The sequence below is a fragment of the Netta rufina genome (assembly GCF_964035555.1).
Source record: "Netta rufina genome assembly, chromosome: 9".
Taxonomy (NCBI): domain Eukaryota; kingdom Metazoa; phylum Chordata; class Aves; order Anseriformes; family Anatidae; genus Netta; species Netta rufina.
Genome location: NC_140132.1, coordinates 16305205 through 16316823, shown reverse-complemented (window position 1 = coordinate 16316823; position 11619 = coordinate 16305205).

Here is an 11619-nt window from a genome sequence, read left to right as displayed (position 1 = left end):
TCACCTGGTCCTGTTCAGCCCTGGGGACCCTCTTTTAGTACAGGCACTAAAGCCAAAGTTATAATTAAGCTCTGATTCAGCGTACAAGCTGTCTAATATTGAGTGAGGCTGTGCTTTCCGACCCTGTAAATGCTGCAGTCAGTGGGCATCCTGAAACTTGGCCTCTGATTAGCCCACGTTTTAGCACCTCCATAACAAGAACACATTGCACTGCTTTGGTTTTGGTGCTCTTCTCAGCCACACCACGGTGAAGATGGTGATATTTTGCCCTAGCGTGGGGCCAAACTCAACAAACAAAGGTCTTAACTAAGGAACAAGGAAACCGGGAATGACCTCTGGAGAGTTTATTCTGCTCCGGAGTAGAGCTTTTCCCAAGGCCCTCTCCAGTTTGTTTTCCTGTTGCCACTGCCAAGTTGTGCCTTTGCAGGTGCCCTGCCAGCCGCCGTGCAGGCACAGCGCCTCTCCGTGCTGTGGTCATCCACATCACAGCTGAAGCACGTAGCTCAGGGGCTGTGCTCATGTTTTGGGGGAGCATGGGACAAAAGGATGGCTCCATACCTGGAGAACTTAAGTGTATAAGCCAATGTCAGCTTCTGCTCCTCTTCTTCCCTGTTCTTCCTGGGAAATGCATGGGTTTGGGCCCCAGACTCTTTCTGTAGCCTGGACTCCAGTGCTTTGTTCCCAAGCACAGCCGTCCCACTGGCCTGCCCTGTCCACTCAAAGCACATCTCTGGGCATGAGTCAAGCCCTGTCATCAAAGCATGTTCATCCAGCATCTCATCCTCAGCCAGTTGTCTGCAGGCAGCTTACATCCAGGGTCTTGGGGGACAGCCTCCTGGCAGCACACCGTGGTGTGTGAGAAAGGAACAGGAGGCTTGCTCCTCAATCACTCCGTGCCTCACTGCTTCTCCTGTCTAACCTGTGACTGATTTATTTTTCCTTTGGTTTCTCTATCTGCTCCTTCCTATGTCTTTGCCATGCAAATCCTCAGGACTGCTTTTGACTGCATAGCCTGACTTTGGGGCTGCAGTCCCTCCAACATGGAAAAATGTCCTGGGACCTTGGTAGTTCTACATCCTTTTTCTGGCTATACCACAGACTTGGGGGATCAGGCTTTTGTCTATTTGTCCACTGGTTCCTCCAACCCATGCAGCATGACTGGTGACAGCTCCTGCTCCCAGCAGCGCTGCCAAGGTGCTGTTTGCAGGGGGTTTGGAGGATGAAAATTGGCTTGGGGTGGGAAAATGTCCAGGCTGACTCTTACCATTAAGCTGTCAGCAGGATGTGCTGAGGTGTTTAAATATTGATGCAAACATAGAAGAAATAGTTGCCTTCTTCCGGAATGGGTGAAGGATTTACAGCGTAAAACATCCCAGAGCTCTTTGCCAACACTGCTTAGGTCACAGCTGTTCCTCTGTGATACCAGCACATGGTAACCGTGGTGGTGAAAACCACTCATCTTGTGCCTGCTTCAGCCCAGAGAGCTGGAAGCCGAGCAAGGGAAGGCTTTGAGTAGCACAGAGAGGTGGGTTCACAGAGGAAAAGGCTTTCCTGTGCCTGAGGAGGGATCCCTAGCCTGGGGTTAAAAGTCAGATGGAAATGCTAAGCTGTAAACCAAACGTCTCCTTTGGGGCTGGATGCGATGGGCTCCCCAGGAAGATGGGGTAGAAAGCTGCTGAGCCAGCACTTTGATGCCCAGGAGAGGGATTTTTGTTATTCAAGCCTCCCTACCAAAATCAAATATTTGCAAACGGAGGGAAACTGCTCCTGGAGTGGTTTGCAATGGGCTTCCTGCTGAGCTTTATGCCAGCAGCGTGCAAGTCTGAGCCAGAGCTCTATGTAGGAATGTTTTGGTATTTTTTACATGCCTAAATGCTCAGTTTTCCCCACCTGTCCTGAAGACAGGTACGGAAGAAAACTGTCTTGCCTCTCAGCATGTTTTCAGAGTTAAACCCAGGCTTGTAGAGCTTTCTGCTCACCCAGCTCAAGGGTTTTTCTGAAGCTCAGCTCCCAACCAGCCGCCCCGGCAGCATCGTGCTGCTCTGAGCTGCTGTACCACATCTGCACAGACAGGGCTCACCACTGGCTCAGCTTTGTTTTCCTAATGCCAATTTTTCTAATTATGGACCTGTGGCTATCAGCCAATCAGCTCCATTTTTGAGGCTTGTTATTGGACTTTGGATGTCAGGCTGAATTTTTCCTAACTGTCCATAATAACAGTAATAGCTTGACTTCCACCATGAGACAATTAACCTTCTTAAAGTTAAGTGCCTCAGGCAGTGCCTCAGAAAGATTCCCTCTACAAAACAGACAATTACCTTTACTTAATAACCTTTTGCTTTTTAATCTGATATTAGTGCCAAAGTAAATGTAAAGGGCAGCGCTCTATGTCCCCTCTTAAGTACTTTAAATGCCTGTCCATGAAGGCTAATGAGCTCCCATTTTGCTTAATCTAGATTTGCTGTGGATCTAGCGATGCTCTGTAGTATCTTCTTTTTAAAAAAGAAAATCCAGGCTCTGAGGTTATAACATAGTTTTAATTTGAATTGTGAAGGTTTGGGGCGGGGGGGGGTAGGGGGGGGGGAGGAGGAAAACTTAAGATGTTGAGAGAACAATGATGGTGTCCAAACAGCAAAACAAGGCAAAGCGTTTTCAGCATCGGTGTGACTCTGGATTGAGGCTGGGAAGCGGTGTCAGTGTCTGCAAAGCAGGAGTTTGTTGCTGGCACTTCAGAGGGTTAGTGCCTGCCCTCCTATCGACTTCAGGGAAGACAAGGCTGGGTGGTTTTACAGCTTTCTGTACATCTGTCCATCCAGTGTGCATGTGGTCTGTCAGTCCCTGGCAGCCGGCAGCGCTGCCCTCCCCAGTGGTGGCTGCGGCAGACCTACGGCACAAGCACAACTGCTATGCGGATGTAATCTCTTCATGGGTTGCTGCTCATGATAATTAATATGTACAACATTAGCAACTGTTGAGACATAAAATGCGCTCTCAGGGAAGGAGTTATTGCTCCGCTGACCCTGTGTTTTCCACTTTCAGTGAGAGTTCTCTAATAATATTGAATTTGAGCTTTGGTAAAACCCCACAAATTTCTGAGATAAATGTAAAGCTGTAGGCACTTCTCTATCATGTGAGCAGACACCCTTTTTCGAAGAATACTGGGAAAAAAAAACAACAGCAAAAACCAGGCTTAAAATCCAGGAAAAGCAATGCTATGGCTGCTCTTAGCAGATGTCTAATTCCTCCTCGCCTCTTAAATCCATGTGTTTAGATGCAGAGCGTTCTCACACTGCAGAACGTCAGTTTTATTTGCTTTATTCTGGTGTCCCTGCTAAGTCCGTTGCCTGCTGCTGAACCAACATTTATTCTTTCCTTGTAAGAGCGTTCTGGTTTCATCATCTCACTATAATGAGGTTTATATTACTATATTTTTATTACAATAGAAGCAGCCTCAGGTCCTAATCAAGATATTGGGCTAATTGCTATGGAAACCTAATTAGTCAGACCATGTCTCAAACTCTGTAAATATTTATACGTGCACTTAACTGTCTGCATGCAAACCATCCCACCCCGGTCATGGGAATGAGGCTCAGCACATGCTTTAGTGCTGATAGGGGTGGGAGTCTCCTTTAAGACAAGGTTTGGCTGTGCTGGAACACGTAGAGAGGAGCACGTAGTGGTAATCAGATTGGGATCGTGTATGTGCAGATTAGGATCGCATCAGATAGGGGTTGGGTTATGGGTTTGAGTTAACAGCTTAACAGAACTTTGGAGCTGCTGCGTGTTTTTAATTATCTTATAGAATAATAATTAAAAAGGTGTGAGTCAGTGTAGCAGACAAACAGGCGTACACAAATACAGGGATGTATGAAGTCTCCCTGGTCAGAATAAGCTAACAGGTGTCCCGAGCCATTTCTTACCATAGGGTTGTAACCATCATTTGAAAAACGTTTTTGACCTCAATTTTAGAACTTGCTTTGCATGCATGAATCAGTTCAGATTTACATGTTTATTGCAGCTGAGAGAAAACTCAGTGTTAGCTTTGGTATAAACACCTTAGACCACTAAGGTATTAACTTCAGAAGTTGAATATATGGAACTAATCAAAACCCTTTCATAAACAGATTAATGAGGAGACAAAAATGCACAAGTAAAAGCTGCTAGGCTTTGAACAGCCAGATCTTCTGCAGTGCCTTTATTTATTTATTTACTTTAACAAGTATTTTAATTGGTTTCGTTACATGTTGGTTGCAGGAGGAGTGAGGCGGGGTAAACTTGCTGAACACTGAGAGCTGCTGGCAGATAGAAATACAATAATGTCACAGGTGCTCTGCTGAACCCTCCTCTGCATAAAACCTGGGTCCTGGTGGTCTCTTATGTCAATCTTCCTCTGTTCTCTGTGCTTGCTGCACCCTCGCACACAGCCCTTCAATTGTGCATATGCATTATTTAGCCTCCCAGGTGGGAACAGAGGTAGAGAACAACAGCATTTAATTTAGCTTAGCTGGTACAGTAGCATCCAACCAAGAACAGCAGATTCTCTGCCATAAAAGCTGGCATTCCCCTTCCCAAGGCTTTCTGCCCAAGCACTTTGTCCATTTAACACTGCTTATCACTAGTAAATAACCTCTCTTTATGCAGAAAGCAGCGAAACGCTCTGAGAAAAACAATTAAAAAAGACCCCAAAAGCAAAATTAAAAGAAACTCCTGGGACCTGCTTTTAAACCCTGCACTTCAAGTAAAAAGGGGATGGAGGGGAGATGGGGCTGCGCTGAGCAAATGTTTCCTGTGCTGCGTGAGTCACTGCAAAGTTCAGCAGCGCAGCCCTGTCAGGGACGCCTCGCAGACCTTGCTTGCGATTCAGGACTGTAAATTTCCTTCCTGAGTTTGTTAGCCGTGAACAATGTGTGTAAAAAGAATCCACTATAGCTGCTGGTATTATGCAAAAGAACTAATGCATAAACAATCTGCTGCCTTTGGGGGAGCCGTGCAATGTGACACCAGGCGCTACAGAAAGAGCCTCAGCTCTTCCAAACCTTGAAATAAAGAAGGGATCTTAGTGGGGCTGGCTGAAATTTTTCCATTAAACACTCTTCTTTTAACCTGGCTCTTGACTAACCTTTTTTTTTTTTTCCCTCCAAAATTACGTCATTTCTGTACAAAACACCAGCTACTTACTGAACCAACCAAACAAGAATCGCCTCTCTCTTCTGCTATCTGCATAATTTCGACCCTGGGAAAATGTCACAGGATGTGCCTCAGCAAAATTTTAGTTCAAAGGCCTCAAGTCCTCAGCACCCTCCAAGGGCTTGGTCCCTCACTCACTGCCCTGAGGTCAGGAAAGGCTCCCCAAAAGAAGAGGAATAATGGTCAGGAGTGGAAGAGCTGCATGGGAAATGAAGTCTGAGCAGGGCTGTGGGAGAAAAATGGGACCAAGCTCTCTGGTGCTCTAGCTCCACAGAGAGCAAGCCCTAATTTCCATTTCTTATCTTTCAAGGTTTTCACTGAAAAGACAAATTTTTCCTATAGGAAAATTGTATTCCAATTGGTGCTGAAGTTAAGCTTTAAGCTAAGGAAGTTCCAAGTTTTTGTTCTAGCTGAGATCATTCTTCTAAAGCTTGCCCAAAGCTTTAAGAACAAAGAAAAGCCACAGGATCCAGAGAAACTTAATATTTCTCATGTTTGAAAGGTGATTTTGTCTTTATAAAGTGAGCTTCTCTTTATACGTCAGAAAGGAGAGTAGCAGAAGTGACAACGAAGCATGCAGCTATTTTTTGATTTGCAGCTCGCTGTGAAGAGGTGTTTTCACCCTCTCCCCCTTCTCCCTTTAGGAAGAAGTGTTAAATTAGCAATGAAAACAGCACATTAACTGACAGGTACTGCAAATAATCTAATCATGAGACAGCATTAAATAAAACAAATTCAGCATGTGGTGGACATTGGGGTTATTTTCTTTAGCAATTACATAGCAGTAAAGCTCTCCTTAGATATTTAATGGGTCATAGCTAAATAACTTTTAAAGCACATTTCAGCATTGCTGGTAAATGAGAAGGATCTAGTATTTCATTCTCACTGCTAAGTTTTACAATCGATTATGGCACATCCCAAGCTAAGCTACTTTGGTAGGCATCTGGCAGTGCCTAGCACCAAATGCCGCAAAGGAGAGCTTGTCTAGGCATAAAAGGAAAAGAGATGGGAGGTAACGCTGGGCATCTTGAGCAAAAAGCCTTACTCAGCCAGGGTCTAAAAGTGACTTTTTTATGTTTATTTTTAACTAACTGTGAACTTCTGCAATAAGTACAGAGTGCTACTTGGCTCCTTAAATAGCTGCGATGACGAGCTGGCGCTCGCTTCTGTTACTATGTGAATTTATGGAGCTGTTGTCACACGCTTTGTTAGAGGAAATATATGGCGGTTCTGTCATAGAGACCGGACACCTATAATTCTCATTTTCTTTGCCTGCTCATAAATCCCTGCTGCTGAGCCACACCATTATTGTGCCGGGCTTGTTGCTGCGGTCCCCAGGGCTGGAGCGGGGCTCTGGTGAGCAGGGGAAGCGCTGCGTCACCAGTGCTGCTGCAGCCGGGGTGAGACGTGGCACGGGGCTCCCGGCAGCCTGCCCTACAAAGGATTTTCATGTGTGCATCCATCTGCTTTGGGGGCATGCAGCTCGTGGGTGGATGGGGAAGGCAAGGGGTGACTTGGAAATGCCACTGGCTTGTGCAGGTTTTGGATAACTTCATGGGTTTTGGTGCCTGAGGGGCGTGAGCAAAGAGGGAAAGGCTTAGAGGCTAAGCAGAGAGACAAGCTTTATGTCTCCATTCCTCTGCCTTTCTTCCTTGACTCTCTGCTCAGGTCATCACACCAGCTACACGGGACTTGGCTTTACTTCATCTGTGTGCGTAAAGCCTTGCCTTGCCCTGCAGGCCTCCAACAAAAGAAGCACTCGCTCTTTTGTTGCACAGACATCTGCAGTCTGGTTGGGCTCAGGATAGGCTTGATCGTGCTGGCTGCCCTCTCCGAGCCGAGCCTTTGCTGCTGCTTTGTGTCTGACGCCGGAGCCGCTCTTCGCACCGTGGTTGCTGCTGCCCTTCATGCACCAGCTTTGCTCTCACAGTCAGTCCTTTTTCTTTGCTCCTCTGGCCTCCAAGCCCCTTTCATCTCGCCTTTACGCAGGCTGCAGCCAGCCTTCTTTCATCTCCTCTCTGCTGGTGGAAATGCCCATCATCTGAACTGCTCCATGAGGAGCCCTGTGACAGCAGGGCATGGGGCTGCGGGCGCTCGCTGAGCCGCTGCTGTGTGACCTCGGGGAAGTCAGCGCTCTCCCCTGTGCCTCTGTTTCTCTTTCTGGCTTTCGTCTGCCTTTTTTGCTTGGGCTGGAGGCTGCTGAGTGTGACCAGCCTGATGGTACTGTGACAGTGTGGCCTCAGCTGTAATGCAGAAGATCGTCACCGTGTCCCTGCTTTGCCCCTTTTCTGCGCAGGCCGCAGTCCAGCCTGCCTCTTGTGGCTGCTGCTTGGAGATAAATGAGCCCCTCAAGGAGAAGGGTTGACTTCGGTGGCCTCTCCTGCACCTTCATTGGAATGGCAATGACAAAAATGTGGCTGTTTATTCCAGCATGGGGCCGGCTGCTCCGGGGGTCTTGGCCCCACCTTGGAGACAAGGGGGTAAGCAGTGGCTGCACCCCCCTGTGCCTCTGCCAGCAGCCTGGGGGCCACCAGGAGCAGCAGCACTGGGGTGCTCCTGGGTGGACTCCTCTCCCTCCAAGTTCCCTACCAGGTTTCTGTGACTTCTCCTGACAGCTCGTAGTTCTCAGGAATGGTGCTCAATCTGCTATATCCTTTTACCAATGGTCTGTTTGTTACCATGAGGTCTCTTAGGACTGAACCCCTGCAGCAGCCGTGCACTGAGATGCCACGCAGCTTTGTTAGGTGCTGAGTGTCCCCTCACCCCTGGTATGGAGCACCCCAAGGGGCTCGGGATGTCCCCTATCCGTGCTGTAAGTGTGGCACAGGGAGAGAGGATGGAGACATGGAGTCTCTCTTCTTATTCTCCTACACCGTGTGTCAGCCTGCCTCGTTGGAGAGCAGTCTATTGATCAGGATACATTGCCAATTACTTCCCGGAGAAGCAAGCAGAGGCTGAAGCACACTTTGTGCCTCTGATGCACGCGTTCTTCCCTGGGGCAGCGCACTTTTCCTCCCGCTCCACCATCAGAACAAGAGGGAAGGGCACACGCCAGCCCAAGGCTATCGCTGTGTTATAAAAGGCAGAGTGACGGAGATGGGCAGTGAAAGACACTGACTGGCGGAGCTTAATCCCCGCTCTGCCCCGTTTTGACAGTGAAATTACACGTTTTGATAACGAAAGCTTCCACCTGGAGAGCTCGATGAAAAGCACAGGGAGGTGTTGGTTCTAGACAGGAATTTGCTCTGCTATTCTGCTCCTCTGGAGCTTTCATAAGCAGGTTTCTTTGCTACCACAACAGAAAGAACACCTCTTTCATAATGAATTGCCTTCAACTACCATGAGCCAAGCTTAGTTTTTTTTGTTGTTGTTTTTTTTTTTTTAAATGTGGGAGCATAGAAAATTAAATCTCTGTTGGATTTTTTTAAGCAATTATTTTAAGCACTGTGAATAAACAAGGAGTGCCTGACAAACACCTGTTATTTTTCCCATCGTGAGTTTGGCTGCTGCTGAATAGTCAGAAATGCTGCTCTTTATAGGATCAAGTGTGTTTATCTGGCAGAGAAGAATAGGGTTTGTTTTCACTGTGGAATAATGCACTGGCTGCCGCATGAAGTGCAGCACCGGCTTTTATCAGATAGGAGGCATGTGCTCTGCTGGCTTCCTCCTGGTGGCTAGCAGGCCGGAGGGACTCGGTTGCTGCCATTTCACGACCCGTTTCTCAGTATTTCTGGGCCCACTGGGAATGTGGAGTTGAGCTGGAGTGCAGGAGTTGGTTCAGATCCAGCTCTCAGCCTTCTTCTGAAGAAACCAGAGGGTGCCGAGTCCAATTTCTGATCTTAAGGTTGCTCTCAAGTGAGGGCTCTCTCAAAGTCCATGTTCCCAAAATACAGAGAAGCAGTTTATAGCAACGAGCATTGCAAAGAGTTGGGCTCGAAACAGCTCTGGGAGGTTCCTGTCACCAGCTGCTTCCTCCTCACCCCTTTTCCCTGGGGGCTGCGGGCTGGCAGCACCATGGAGACAGGGTGAATGGGGTCCTGCTTGTGTGGCAGCCTCCAGTGTGCTGGCAGAGCAATGCAGGAGACCCAGGGCAGAGGGATTACAGCAGCAGTCGGCTGACTGAGCTGACCTGATTGAGCTGACACTTCCTTCTTTTGCAGCCTTAACCTTTGCTGGAGGTTGTCGCCTCCTCTCACCCGTCCTCCCTTTGGCTGGGAGGATGCTACAGAGCAGCCAAGCGGGAGCCCCGTGCACAGGGCACAACCTCAGGGAGGGGGAAGAAGAAGTGGCAGATGAAATAGGGCACGAGGGCGGACAGCAGCAGGTTTGTAGCAAGGACTTGGTGTTGCAGGTCAGGCTTGAGGTGACCTGGCCAGCAATTGTTCCCTAGAGACGGTTGAAATCCTCTGTCCTCCTTTCCTCTTGTAGCAACCAACCACCAGTGCTATTTTTTTTAAGTGCACTTCTCAAGACAGCAAGGCTCTTTAACGAGATAAGACAAGCACCCCATTAGTCCCTAGCAGGGTTGATTTTAGCAGGGGCACTTGCAGGGCTCCCTTATAGCCAGCAAGTGTTCTGCCTCCTGGGCTTTGGTGGTTGTTGGTGCAGTGGAATATTTTTCCTAAGCTTTCTTACTACTTAAGATTTCCCCATAAACCACAGCACGTTTTGAAGCTCAGTTAAAGCCCAGAAAGAGACTGCAAGAGGAAGGTGATGAGACACTGGGATCAGCTTACTCCTGTTGGTGCTTTTGTGCGTGAGCAGTTCAGAAGTTCATGTGGCTGGATTTCCCCTTTTCCTACTGCTCTGTGTAACTGGTTCTGCACTGGACCTGTGCTCTGGCACTACAGGTGCCTTGACAAGGACGTGATGCGTGGGGAGGAGAGGAGGAAGATGGCACGTGGGACAGAACAGAAGTTTGCACACCAGACATGCTGGTTTAGCTAAGCACTGCAAGCAAAGTTGCTCAAGGTCCAAAGAGCAGAGAGGGGAGCAAAGAAATAGCAAGAATTTTACTCCTGCTGCTGCTCTTTCCAAGTCTCTCGTTGTGAGTATGTAGGCAGCGAGTCTGCATTGCTCATTCCGAGCTCATGCATGGTGAATGGGGACAGCAGGGACTTTTGCCAGCTTCTGGCTAGTGGCAGAAAGGATGTTTTTAGTGGTTAAGGAGTAAGACAGGTAGCAGAGACCAGCCTTCCATCCTGGGCGTTGTTACCAGTAAACTGTGTGTGAACAAATCCCTCAGGCCAAAATTTTCATTGCCCTGCCCTTCTGAAAATCAGGCCACATAAGTTGCGTAAATATGGGTGTAGGTACCTAGCAGTAGGCAGCCAGGTTGGAACATTTTGGCTTTAATCCCTGTACCTGAGTTACCTCATTTATAAAATAGGGATAATTCTCTGCTACCTCGAGGGATGCTCTGAAGCACAACTCTATTGATGCTGGTAGAGCATGTCCCAGCTCGCTGGATAGCTATTATTCTATACTTGACAGAAATTGGATATGGCAGAGCTGAACAAGTGCTCTTGGTGTAGTTTTCCCTGTTGCCACTGGACAGCCTTTGAGTCACAGTTTTCCCCTCTAGTAAGATAGAGCAGACTGCGTGCTCCGTGTTGCAGCCTTAAAGAAACCGAGTGTTGCTAACAGCTCTGCCCCTGCTTATCACTGCTCTGGGTACTCTGGCAACAGGTCATGCATCTTGTCCCCTGGGAAGGGCGATAAGACTTGCCAGGACACTGTGGAGGGTGACTTTGGAAGCTCACTGTTATGAACAAATTGTGGTTGTGCCTTCTCAAGTTTGTGCGGTTTGCATGCACGTAGGGTGAAACCAGCATCTCTGCTATGGGGGCCAGCTCCATGCAGAAGCCAATTAAAAGAGCAAATTAATTCAGAATAGTTCTGGGTTTCGAGACGACTCTTCTGGGATAAAAGGGTCTCTTCTCTTAGCATGAGCTAAGCAGAGGAACAGGTAACAGGAAGCATTCCTACCATTTTTTCATATAGACAATCTCTTGATTCATACCATGATTTCCACAACATTTTTCAGAGTCAATAGCAAGATGCTCTTTCCACGTGCTCCATCTTCTCTTCTGCCAGCACCATAGAAGATGGCTGCGTCATTTTATGCTACAAAACATATTTTCGTATTTCAAAAACTCTAATGCAACAAGATGCTTAATTGCACAATGCTGGCAGAACAAACAGTTCAAAATCTTGTGTTTAATGTCACTTCTTGATTTAAATCATAGGATGGGGATGATAAGACTTGCTAATTGAAAAGCGACTGTCTGCTTGGTTTTCATCTTCTGTCCTACTGGAAACTAAAGAGTAGAGGCAATCCTGAGAGGTGTGTATTATCCTAGGATTCCCTTGCTGGCCTCATCCTCAAGGTGAGGTGATTTGTGTTTGGTTGCCTATCTTCAGTTACAGCTG